We start from the raw sequence: 14,562 nt of genomic DNA on the forward strand, positions 1-14,562 counted from the left end.
TTTCTCCCCACATTACCTTCCTCTACACACACACACACACACACACACACACACACACACACACACACACACACACATGCACACATATACTCACACTTAGAAATGGAAACTTGTTACTTAGACAAAAAGAGAAATTTGTCAGAAATTCTTTCTAAATGATATATAAAGCTAGAGATGATAAATATTTGCTATTTATGTGTATAAATCTGTCTGCTAATGTGAATCTATGTTGGTTCATTAGATAGATTTGAATGGAGTCAGATACATTGTTGTTAAGCAGTCTCATACTGTGCAGGGTTATGCATTGTTACAGGTAAACTGATATTCCAGAGCCTGCTATATACACTGATTGTAACATACATATGGACATGTAAATTTTCAGTAATTATTGATAAAAAGTGGTTATGGATAATGAAAAGTGATAACACAGAGGATTCAGGGATTATCCTTCTGTATGTTCTTCATATTTTAATAAATATAAACCACATGTAGATCAAGATAATGCAAATGTTGCACTCTATGAATGATTACCTAGTAAGTTCAGTATGAAACAGTGAGTAAATCCAACAATCACATGGCAAATACAGTTCCAAATTAAACACAACTCTAAATCTTATGAAGAGATTTAGGAATAACATATTTGTAGATGTTTTTAGCCAAACAGAATTACGAGTTTGGAAATGGGCCACAATTTTGGAAAGAACAAGGTAAGTATTTTACAAATATTACTGTGGCAAGAAAATGATGAATAACAGTTTTACAAAACCTGTAAAACGATAAAAGAATTTTCATGAGTGTCAAGTTTGAAGAAAGTATGAGATGGACAGTCTTGCGTATTGGAAAGCTATAATTCAGAGTGTGTAAAAAAGCAAGAAAAAGAAAAATATAGTCTGGAGTAGCTGATGAACTAAGGTATTAAAATTACCCAAACTGCAACTAGTGTCTTTTGAGAATCGCCAAATAAGTAAGCCTTCAAGGTAATGCAATTGGTGTGCAAAAGAAAAACAAATGTTCACCATTTATTCCAGAGCTAAGTAGATGCAAGTGGGATTGGGAAGTATTAAAAAAAAGAAATGTGGTAGACTGATCTACCACACGACTCAGTAATTCCACTCTTAGGCATATACCCAAAAGATGCACATTCATATAACAGGGATATCTGCTCAACTATGTTCATAGCAGCATTGTTTGTAATAGCCTAAACCTGGAAGCAACCTAGATGCCTCTCAACTGAAGAGTGGATAGAGAAAATGTGGTATATTTACACAATGGAGTACTTCTCAGCAAAATAAAAACAATGGAATCTTGATATTTGCAGGCAAATGGATGGCACTAGAAGAAACCATCTTGAATGAGGTAACCCAGTCACAAAAAGAGAAACATGGTATGTACTCACTCATTTATGGATTTTAGACATGAATCAGGGGAGTGCCAGCCTACAATCCCACTGCCAGAGAGTCTGGGAAACAGAACCTTCATCCAGCGACTGTTGAAAGCAGAGTCAGATACCCAAAGACAAACTCCTGGAATCCAGTGTTAGAAAGAGAGAACTGATGGGAAAAGGAGTTAAGATTGGACTGGTTTAACCCACAGAAACATTTGATCTGAAAAAGGATGAGGTGACAGTCACTGGAGATCGACCATGGAGAGCCTCACCCTCCATGGGGATTGGAGTGGAGATTGGGTGGGGAACTGGAGGACATGGTTGGGAGGACGGAGGAGGAGGGGAGGGAGAGTGAGCTGGGATTGACATGTGAAACAAGCTTGTTTCTAACTTAAATAAAAAATATTAAAAAAAGAATTGTGTGTCAAATCTCATTAAGTGTAGCTAGATCCACAGACTTGATGTGTCTCAACATAAGGCTCAGTGAATTTAATAGCTCGTTATTTTAATAAAATATAAATGATAAAACCTAAAGAGATTGGTCAGTGGTTAAGAGGACTGAGGTTCAATTGTCACCAACAACAAGACAGCTTGGGACCATCTGCAAACCCAGTTCCTGGGCATTCTTTGCTTCCTTCTGACCTCCATGTGCACTGCATGCACACAATACACATAAATACATGCAGGCAAAACACGCTTGTACATAAAATAAAAATAAAGTCTCAATAAAGTCAAGTGTTTTTATTAGGCATCATTGATATTTTGTTAATTTATATTTATTACAGAAAATATTAATAATATATGGTGTGGTATATGGCAAGAAAAGAGAAAAGAAAAGACATATTCCAATGAAAAGCAATAGGATGAATAGTTCTCTAGGAATAATTACTGGCAGCCTGTAATTGCATATGGTTTTAAGTAGATTAACTTCTGTGAAAAGGAATGAAATTTAATATCAAAGTAACTAATATACATTTAAACTCATTTCTCTTAATCATGATTTTAATTCTGCATTTTCTTTCCATCAAAGGTAGCAATATTAAAGCTGGTAGAGCTGATTTAAAAAACATTATGCGTAGCTGTCAAATGTCAAAGCACTAATGAATTTTTTAGAGGATGACCATGTGCACTTGTTTCGGGCATCTTCATGGCTGTAATGAATGCTCAACAAATTAATTATGGAAGAGAAATGTTTATTTTGCTTCATAGCTTAAGAAGCTCTACATTTTGGTCACTTGCCCCATTGATATTAGTATGATATGAATGGGACACATGATATTAAAAACAATCAAGCTGACTAAAGAAAAATGGTGATCTCTGGGGCTGGAGAAAGAAAGAGAGCTTAGTGGTTAAGAACACTTTCCATTCTTTTGGAGAACCCAAGTTCCATTCCCAGATCCCACATCAGACAGCTCACAACATTATGTGACCCACAGTGCCTCAGTTCCAGCAGTTATAGCTAAGAATTTTCAAGAATAATTACCAAATTTGCCAGGGACTGAATTGTTGACTGCAAAGCATGTACCGTCTTTGAAAAGGAGCTTTAAAACACTTATAAAACAGTATCAGGTATCAACTTTGAGTACTAATATTTACCTACCTTACAAAAAAAATCAAACAGTTATTGACTCTTACAGATACTGCAAGTAAACTGTTATCAACTGTTGACTGAGTACTTTTAATTTAAAGCATATCACTGGGTACACGCAATATTCAACATTAGAATTCACACCACTTTTTATGGGCCTCACATACCTCTAATATGTTATAAATGGTGTTAACAATAATGATAATCCTCTAATTTCATTCCATTTTTATGTTCCTATAAATAAGCTGTTTGACTTCAGAAAATATAGACTCCCTGCTTGACAGTTTCTAACATAGTCTCTGGTCCCCTGAGTGCTACCATCACAGCCAAGTTCCCAGGAGGACTGCACTCAGGCCAGCATCATATAGTTATGCCAGTGCACATGAACCATCTCGAAGAAAGAAATGCTGCAAGCACAGTCACTTCTTGCTAAAGCATGACTCTGACTCCTAGAAGGAATTATTCCAGCAACACTGTTGCAAGCTATTTTCACTGCTTTTGTTTCTCCCTAAATGTCTTTATGTACTCCTGAGTAACCTTCATTTTCTACTTCCCCTGTTTGGGACAACATGGTGGTTTGGATAAAAATGCCCCCAATAGTTTCTTATAACTGAATGCTTAGTCACAAGGGAATAGAGCTACTTGGTAAAGATTAGAAGGTGTGGCTTTGTTGCTGTGGTCTTGTTAGAAGAACTATGTTGAGCATCAAGGTTTCAAAACCCCAAGCAAGGCAGAGTGTCTCGCTCTTTCTGCTGCCTGTGGATCCAGATGTAGAATTCTCAGTTACTACTTCTAGAGCACCCTGTCTGCCTCTGCACATTCCTTACAATAATTGACTAAACTTCTGAAGCTGCAAGCAAGCCTCAATTAAATGTTTTTCTTTACGTGGTCACAGTGTTGCTTTACAGCAATAGAATACTGACTAAGACACCAACAGAAATCTGGTGATTAACATAATTATCCCTGGTTCTTTTAGGGACTACTGAGGTTGCTAGAAGTACACTTTTTCATTTGCATGAGCTCTTATGCCAAGATCCATGAAAGGGTTGTCTCTTATTTATATAAATGAATGTTGCTAGTAGTGCAAGGACTCTTATCCCATCTCCTGTCTGGCTACATAAGCAAGCTATTCAATCACTTTTTGTTCCAGCTGTGAGACACTCTCTGGTGTTATGTCCTGACACTGGTCACTGTCTCCACTAAAAGGCTTCCCATGGAGTAATGTACTCCTGTCTGCTTTTGAGCTTCATCATTATTGGAGAGGACTAAGCTGGCAAAATGAGGAAAGTGAATAGGAAAATGACCAATGGCAGAGGTGGCATGAGGGGTGACATTGGAAGTTATGACAAAAGAGCAACCAAAGAGTCTATAGAATGACAAGGGCAGTAATGATACAGAGAAGAGGTGACAAGGATAATGTGGATTCTGTAAAGCTGAACAAGAGAAACTGTGGATTCTCCTCCCTGAAAGAATTTCAGAGAGGAATGGAAAAGCATAAAGAATCAAGGATGCTAGATAATTTGGGCTTGAGGCTGTAGACAGCCTGTTTTCACAGGCTAAGGGCTCCAATAATATAGGTTGTGAGTCTCCAACACTTGCTGCATTAGACCTCAGAATTCCAAAGACTGAGGTTGGAATATATGACCATAGATGTTGTCTTGGTATTTTTTTCTTTCTTGCTGCTGTCAGTCAGTTAGCAGTAGCTCAGAAATACAAAGCATTCCAGGAGTCAGAAACTGCCAGCTAAATCTGGTGCCCACAAAGCCCAAAAAATAGTCCATCTTTCAAATTAGGCAACGTTGGGAGCTTTTGTTTTTAATTGAAATAGGTTTTCATGTGATATAGTCTGATCAAGTTTCCCTCTTCTTTTGCTCCTCCCCACTTCTCCACACCCAACTCCATGCTCTTTCTTTTCTCTTTCACTTTGTAAAACAAAACCACAAACAAAACACAATAATTTTCAAAATAAAAAACACAAGGAACATACACACTGAAAATCCATATAAACACAAAATCAGAAACAGTAATATGCAATCATATGGCCAGTGAGAATAAAATGACTATACAAACCAATATGAGAGAAAGGCTACAAAAACACCATTGAATTTATTGTGTGTAGGCTGTTCACCTCTGGGCATGGAGCTTACCATTAAATGTGGTTAATATACTCAGGAAAAGGCAACTGGAGAGAATATTTTTGCTTTGTTTTGCTTTGCTTGCTTTGCAGAAGAATGTCAACTGGGTGCAGCTCTTTTGCTATGGACGAAAGGTTGGGTTCCCTTCCCCTTCTCATCACTGCGACCATACATCTGGCTTGAACAGGTAAAGGCCTTATTTCATGCTGCAAGAGTCTCTCTGAGTTCAGATCTGTATTGTGTCTGCTGTGTTAAGAAGGAAAAATCTACAGAGACAGCTGAACTAAGCTCTTGGAAACTCATGAAATCTGGACCTACAACTGGGGAGACTCCTGGGGACGAAACTAGGCCCTCCATATGTGCGACACAGTTGTGAAGCTTGGATTATTAGAGGGGGCCCTGATAGTAGTACCATGAAACAAGCATGGTACATGAACTAGCTGTTGAAGCCCATTACTTAGTGTAAGATGCCATGTCAAAAGGCACTAGAACCATGTTATAATCCTAGTCTATGAGCTAGCTTGTTGGAGACCATTCTCAGTGGCAGGATGCCATGCTCAGTCTTAATGCATGGGAGAGGGGCCGGACCCTGCCCCAACCTATTGTACCAGACTATGTTGACTACTCATGGAAGCCCTTACCAGGGAGGAGGAATGCAGTGGGGTGGGCTAAGGGGGAGGCAAGGGGAGAGTGGGATGGGAGGGATGGGAGGGAGAACTATGGCTGCAATGTATGATGATGTAAAAAATTTTAAAAATTGGAAATAAACAAAGAGGAAAAAAAGGAGACACCATTTTCTTAGAGTCATCCATCCCTATTGCTTTCCCAAACTTTCTGCATCCTGTTTCACATAACTCCCATAAACCTGAACAGAAGGTTTTGAAAAAGACACCTCAATTAGGAAATAATATCCCAAAATCTCACTCAGTGCATATTGTCCTATTGTAAGTCTCTGTTTGCTCCCATCTATTGCAAGAGAAAGGTTCTCTGATAATGGTTGTGGGCTGTCAGCCTTTCGAACTGCTTACTGTAGCTCATAGACCTTTGTCTGTTACCTAGGACTGCAGCATGGTCCTATCTGAACCACGCAAAAGGACAACTTCAAAATGGCTGTGATAAACACTAGAACCACAGAGATTACAGTTTCTTAAACACATTTTAAGACATAAAATTCTACTTTTAAATTTCTATTTCCCTTGACTTAAAAGAGACACTAGATAAAAATTCAATATATTTTGCCAAGATTCTTCTTTTTATAGTTTCAAATAGATTGTTTTATGTTAAATATATGAAACTTTGTAAATAAAGTTTAATTTTAATCATGTCATGAATTAATAAAAATTTACCCAAATTTGCTTGATAGTTTATTTACAAATTAACATCTTCAAACAATGCAAACATTTTTTCCTTCTCTGAAAGAAATTATAATATAAAATTAATTATCTCATGAAATATGACAATTAAGAATAGGGTTTTAAGGCCGGGCGGTGGTGGGGCATGCTTTTAATCCCAGCACTTGGGAGGCAGAGGCGGGCAGATCTCTGTGAGTTTGAGGCCGGGCTGGACCGATAGCCTCCTAAACAATACAGAGAAACCCTGTCTCGTAAAAACCAAAAAAAAAAAAAAAACCAAAAACAATAGGGTTTTACAGCCTATAAATAACAACCTCTTCTAGAACCCTTTTCCAGAAACAGATGGAAGCAGATGCAGAAATTCACAACTATCCAATGGGCCAAGCTCCTGGTGTACAATCAAAGTGAGAGACGACCAATAATTTGAACAAAATAGTCAAGATCTTCACAGGGAAGTCCACAGAATCAGTTGCCCTGAGCTAGTATGAGATCACTGACTCAGGTCTGACAAATGGGGAACCCTCACAAGAAGGAACTAGACTCCCTTAATATAGGTGTCAATGGTACAACTGGGACCATGTATGAGGCTACTGGCAGTGGGTCCAAGATGTAACACTAATGCACCAACTGACTTAGTGGGCCTATTCTGTAAGGAGAGATACTTTGCTCAGCCTAACCACAAGGGCCTGGGGGTAGAGAGGTGCCTTGGTCCTGCCTCAATTAAAGGATGGGACAGAATTAGATGTCCTAGGAGAGGCCTTACTCTCTCTGAGGAGGAGACAGGACGTGAGTGGGAATGGGGGAAGAGGGAGGGGAAGGGAGAGGAAACTAGGATTGGAATGTAAAAAAAATAAATTAATAAAAAAGAATAGGATTTTAAAACATAATATTATAAATTGATGTTTTAAATTCAGTGGATAATTTGCAAGTATAAGATAGATTCTGAATAAGTCCATGATGGTAAATTCAATAACTTGCTTTATTTCAACTGTTTCTGCAGCTAGGTTTTGGATAGCTGGGAGTCATACTTGTGATGGCTATTCTATTACCTCCTCAATATTACTATATCCCTGGTATATATGTGTATATATTTTCTGCTTTCCCAAGCATTTTGGTATGAAGTATGTCTCTGTGTGATTGGTTGCTGGGTTAAGAGGTTGCTCAGATTACTAGATCGAGCAACACTTTACATACAAATTGCTGTCACAACTGTAACAAATTGGGATGCTCAGCTATTGTCAAACAATGTAGGGCCAAGGTTGGCAAATTAGTTAGTATTAGCATATAGACCTTTTGGCACGAAAGGAATGCCTTTTACTTAGAGCTTAGCATTCTGCAGGATTTGTCAACTCCAATGTGCCACTGGTCTCATTATCTCATTTGTCTTATTTAGACTGAATTGGCAGTTATGTCTTCATGGCAAATGTTTGTTTTTACAAATGAGCAATGAAGCAGATTCTGGGAGACACACAGTAAAACGGCTTCACCGCGAATATTTAAGGCATTTCGATAGCTAAATAACTGATCTAAAGCCATGGAATTTTTTCTGTCCTTTGACTTCATTTTATATTGTCAATTTGAAGCTTTTTAACTATCAAGCACGGAAATTTTAGATGCTTACGTGAATTCAGAAGACATATACTCATCAATGAGACTTTGAAAGACATGTGGATTGACACTGCATATACTAAATTATGCTACATGTATGTATGCATGCATATATCACAAAGCTTGATTTCTTAGTGTTATTGGTAACATTTCCATCATTTCTAATATTTTGACATCCCTTCATTAACATTCCAACACTTCCCAATAAAGTGATCTTGGTTGTCAACATTACATGCCTAATAGATGGATACACATATGTATACCCAAGTAAGTATGCACACATCGCACACAACACAAGTGGTCATTGTTGTCTGTAGTCTTTGTATGCATGGTTCAAACCAATTAAAAATAAAAGGAGTCTGGAAAAAACTACCTTAGCTAAAAACATACGATTTCTCTGTTGTGATCATTTCTTAAATTCTACAGTATAAAAATATTAAACATTAAGCATTTACATTGTATTAGGTATTATAAGTACTACAGCAATAATTTGAAATTATTTAAATTTTAAAATTTAGTGTTCCAGTAAAAGTATTGGTAGAGTAAATATGCCTTCAGGAAGTGTCAAATTTAGTATAGGAAATAAACGACAGAAAATTAGAAGCCTCACTGATAAATCTAACAATATATAGCATATCTGAGGAATGTGTGCTTTATGGAAAAGACTATTAAAGATTATTGTAATATATATTCTCTTTCCTTTTCTCTCTCTCTCTCTCTCTCTTTGTATATATATAATACAAAGACTATTAAATGTGCTAAAAATCTCTAAGGATGAGTCAATTTAATTTGAAATCTCTGGTCCATTCCTAATTTCAGAGGTACATTTAGCCCTTAATAAATCATCCATTTATTCCGTGTGTCACATACCTGCAACAAATATGATTTTTTTTACTCTTTGGGTTTTTTGTCTTTTTGGGAGGATATGTCACCCAACTCCCAAGTAAATCACACATTGAGGCATATTCTTAGTTATGAATGTCTTAGCTTGGATTGTTTTCTTGCCAGCATTCTTTAACATAAGTCATTCCATCTACCTTTCGCCTCTGGGCTGTTCCTGTTCTCTTACTTCTGTAAACCTTACTATTACTCCATGGATTCTTGTGTAGCTGGATGGCTGGATGGCTGGATGGCTGGATGGCTGGATGGCTGGATGGCTAGAATGGTCTGTGACTAGGTGGCTTGTCCCTGACATCCACCTCTCCTGGTTCTCTTCTTCCTGCTCCTCATTTCAACTTCTATTTATCCTCCATGCCTAGAGCCTCACCTATACTTGCTCTTGCCTCACTATTGGCCATTAAGCATTTTATTAGGACCACCAGGAGTTTTGGAGAGTCACAGTAACACAGCTTCACAGGGATAAACAAATACATCATAAACAAAAGTTACATGCTTTAAAATACTATTCTACCACACATACCCTAGTCCAATTCCTTGTTCTGGGACCAGGGTCTCAAAGTAAGAAAAGGTACCATGAAGACCCTGGTTCAGTTGTAACATAATGTGCTTGATTATATGCAAATGGCATAGTATTTAAACAAATATTTCAGTATTCTTGGCTTTGAGTACGCACAGGAAATCCTGGAAATGCCACCCATTTAAATAGAGGAATAGGGGTTATTTTAATAATATATATATATAAATATTCAGAATCTATTGATAAATCTACCAGATAAATACTGTTATTCTCTTCACACAAAATATTTATAGATGCCATTAAGCAATGTTGATGTGGGAAGTAACTTGATTCTTTTATTTATCTATTATTGATTGAGCTCTAGAAAATTCCTTATAAAGCATATACAAAATATGTTTTAGATAAAATGTGCTTACCTTTCACCTCTGATAGACAACCAATGGCAAAAGCAAAAGCATACATTGTTTTGTCCTGAAATGTTATACATATATTCAACATTAAATTGACTCATTATTTTGATGTGTATGTAAGTGTGTTTGTGTTTGTGTATGTGTGTGTGTGCATATGCGATGTGTGTGTATGTATGTAAAGAATGAATAATTAAAAACCAACAAAGTCATTAAATTGAGAGCAAGTAATGACAGTAGTTACAGGGAAGAGACACAGGAGAGATTTGAAAAAGTACAGGGGGAAACAGAAGCTGTATTTGATACAATTCTATTTTTTTTACTTTTTATTGATTTTTTGTGAATTTGACTTCATGTGCCCCAATATCATATATCTCCCTGTCCCTCCATTTCTGTTCTATGCCCTTGCAACCTCCCTAACAAAAGAAAAAAAATAAAAAAATGTAAATATTAAAAAATCTCACCATGGTAGTTGCGGTGTGTCTGTGTATACTCCTTTTTCCCAACAGCTTACCTTACAAATGTTCATTGCGATTAGTCACTAGTCTGTATCAAGGTCTCTGATTTCTACGTAAGTAACTACAATCAAATTGTTTTTTTCACAAAAAGAAAACAGGCATAAGGGTTCTGCTGCAAGTTTTAGTGAATTTTAGTTCTCACTCAGCGTGTGGATTCATAAACATCCAATTCAATCTGTTCCAAAGTCAGTAATAGGAGTAGATCATCAAAATCATATTATAGTAAATTGACAGTAACCAAAATTTCCTAATTATTACAGACTTATTTTCATAAAATGACTGGATGTATTTTCCTATATTATACAGAAAATATATTTCCAAACACTATAGAAACCTACCATATATTAATATTACTAACTATATTATATTAATGACATTTTCTAATTATTTACAAATTATTTATAAGATAAATCCTTATGGGTGATTTAAAGAGAGAATAAAGACAATTTCTATATTACACATATGTAATACTGAATTTTCATGGTCAGCCTTACTGAGTTCTAATAAAAAGCTTATAGAGAATTTGGAAGGTAGAGCCTTTTCCTGCACTCCCCCACCCCTGCGTGGAGGCCCTTGACCAGGTACCTAGGCATGTAGTGCATACAAAATTCCCAGTGACCTGGGGCAGCCACTAACCATCTGGCACTGCATCTGCCACTATAGCAGCCTTGACATTTCCCCTACTCGGAGAGAGACCTGGGTACAACACCAAACCAAGCAGTATGGCATCTGCCCTCCTTGAAGCCTTGACCTCACCCCCACTGAGAGAGGGAGATCAGCCACCTAAACCACGGGCATTAATTTCATAAAAAGAGATCCCCTGAATCACAGATCCCACCTTGGTAGATGGCAGTATAAGAACACATTCAACAACATAAAGAGTAACACGATGCAACCAGAGACTAGGGTTCTACAACAACAAGACCTGAACATCCCAATTTAGTTGAATGTCTATCAGCATGCACAAAACTTAAGTCCAAATGGATCAAATACTTCAACATAAATCAAGTCACACTGAACCTGATAGAAGAAAAAGTGGTAGGCACCCTTGAACGAATTGGTACAGGAGACCACTTCCTGAACATAACTACAGTAGCACAGACACTAAGATCAACAATTAATAAACAGAATCTCCTGAAAATGAGAAGCTTCTCTAAGGCAAAGGATACAGTCAGTAAGACAAATAGGCAACCCACAGATTGGGAAAAGATATTAACCAACCGCACATCTTACAGAGGGCTGACCTCCAAAGTTTACAGAGAACTCAAGAAGCAAGTCTCCAAAACACCAAAAGATCCAATCAAAAAATGGGGTACAGAACTAAACAGAGAATTTTCAATAGAGGAGACTAAAGTGGATGGGAGACACTTGAGAAAGTTCTCAACATCCCTAGCCATACGGGAAACGCAAATCAAAACAATTCTGAGATGTCATCTCACTCCTGTCAGAATGGCTAAAACAAAAACTCCAAGGACAGTTTGTGCTGGAGAGGATGTGGAGAAAGAGGAACACTCCTACATTGCTGGTGGGAGTGCTGACTTCTAAAGCTGCTTTGGAAATCAGTATGGAGATTCCTCAGGAAAATGGGGATCAATTTACCACGAGACCAAGCAATTTCACTCGTATGCATATGCCCAAAAGATGCATATTCATACAACAAGGATGTCTGTTCCACTACGTTCACAGCAGCATTATTTGTAATAGCCAGAACCTGAAAGCAACCTAGATGCCCCTCAACTGAAGAGTGGATAAAGAAATTGTGTACATTTACACAATGGAGTACTATTCAGTGGAATAAAAAACAATGGAATCTATATTTGCAGGCAAATGGATGGCACTAGAAGAAACCATCCTGAGTGAGGTAACCCAGTCACAAAAAGAGAAACATCGTATGTACAAGCTCATTTATGGATCTGAGACATTAATTAGGGGAGTGCCAGCATACAATTCCACTGCCAGAGAGTCTGGGAAACAGAAACTTCATCCAGTGACTTTTGAAAGCAGAGGCAGATACCCACAGACAAACACTGAACTGAACTACTGGAATCCAGTGTCAGAAAGAGAGAAATGATGGGCAAAGGAGTGAAGAGTGGGCTGGTTTAACCCACAGAAACAGTTGACCTGAACTAGGGGAGCTCTTGGACTCCAGATTGATGGCTGTGTGGAAAGCATGGGACTGACCCAGACCCCTGAATGTGGATGTCAGTGAGGAGGCCTAGGTAATCTATGGGGCCTTGGGTAGTATTTATCCCTGGTGCACAAATAGACTTTGAGTGCCCATACCACAATATGGGAGGCTTTCTCAGCCAGGATCCTTGGGGGAGGGCCTAGGCCCTGCCCTGGATGAAATGACAGTTACTGGAGATTCACAATGGAGTGCCTCACCCTCCTTGGGGATCGGAGTAGAGATTGGGTGGGGGACTGGAGGACCTGTTGGGGAGGACAGGGCAGGAGGGGAGGGAGAGGAAGCTGGGATTGACATGTGAAACAAGATTGTTTCTTACCTAAATAAAAAAATAAATTAAAAAAGACAGTTCATAGCTTTATGTGCCTACATAAAGAAACTGGAGAGTAGGAACACTAGAGATTAACAGCACACCGGAAAGCTCTAGAACTAAAAGATGCAAACTCACCCAGGAAGAGAGGATGCCATTAAATAATCAAATTGATGTCTCAAATCAATGAAGTAAAAACAAAAGAAGAATACAAAGAGTCAATGAAGCGAAGAGTTGGTTCTTCACGAAAATCAGCAAGATAGACAAAACTTTCTCTAAACTAACCAAAAGGCAGAGTATGCAGATTAAGAAAATCAGAAATGAAAACGAGGACATACTGGAAGATAAGTATTATCTACTACCTATGGATACTGGATCGACAAAGGTGTCAGTATTTTCTCAGTGAGACAGAACCAGCTCTTCCAGTTCAAAACCATCCTTTATGGAATCGGTAGAAGTTATTTTGTGATGGCAACCTTCTGCTTGGCATTTTACTATTCCTTTACCAAGAAGTAGAGATATTTCCTAAGTGAAGAACTTCATTCTTTCTTATGAAGAAGAATCACCAAAGTGTTTTTAAGAGAATTTTAAACCAAATGAGACAAACACAGCTTTTGAAGCAATGTTCACATTTTAACAGAAAGCTAGCAACTTTTCTAATTTAAAAGTCTTTTCACTGATAACTCTTCATGAATGACAAAGAAATGCTTCCCATCTGTATTACACATCTCTTGTCTCTTTTAGGATGAGAAAAATATTCCTTTAATGTGTTGATACAGCTGAAGACAGACTCACTAATTGACTCATGTTTTCTATTTATGTGTCATCTGTGCTTGAAAATTGAGCTGGGACTATGAAGTAATTTCACTTAGGCTATTGAGAGAGCTATTGAATATTGTAATATGTAGTCACCAGTGGATTCTCATGAATTTAATGCCTCTGTATGCTAGAAGTTAATATTTTTATATCCTATTTCTAATCTACTGAGAAGGTCAGACTCATTTACATCTCAATTTGAGATTCAAAGGGTCATTTATTTCGGATTAAAGACAAACATTGATCTTATGTTAAAAAAAGGTCTTCAAATATTTGTTGCTTGGTTTCCTTACTGTGGCTTTTGCTGCAAAAATGTAATGTAACCAGACTGAACTCTTCTTTATGTACCAATCCTGTCCTAGGTATTATTATCAAAAAGTTTTTCAATAATACACCTCTATTTACACAAAATCAATCACTGTTTTTATTTTGTTGCCTTCCATTCAGTCTTCAAAAGATGGAAAAGATGTTTTCTTTTTCCCTTCCTGATTTAAAATTCCCAATCACTAATTATTTCCCTGTAAGTAGACCAAATATTTGTTCATGTCAGAAAGCACAGTACTTGTACAGTAATTCAGGAATTGTGCTTGTCAACCAACTGTGCTATAAGCCCATCCCACCTGACAAGTGCCCAAGTCTTATTAAAAGAAAAGGCAGAAAGGACCCAGCTGAGATGCCATGTTCTAGGTACCATAAAGATTTCTGTCACTCAGGAACATGGCAGGAGGGTTGGAAATGTCTAACAGTGTGTGAGTCCTAACAAAGGAAGAGAAAGCATCTGCACTGCATGTCTTCACCTTTCTGATCTGTTACAGTAATATTGTTATTTTCACTTCAGAGTT

This window comes from Mesocricetus auratus, unplaced genomic scaffold, assembly GCF_017639785.1.
Source record: "Mesocricetus auratus isolate SY011 unplaced genomic scaffold, BCM_Maur_2.0 Super-Scaffold_2245, whole genome shotgun sequence".
NCBI classification, from domain to species: domain Eukaryota; kingdom Metazoa; phylum Chordata; class Mammalia; order Rodentia; family Cricetidae; genus Mesocricetus; species Mesocricetus auratus.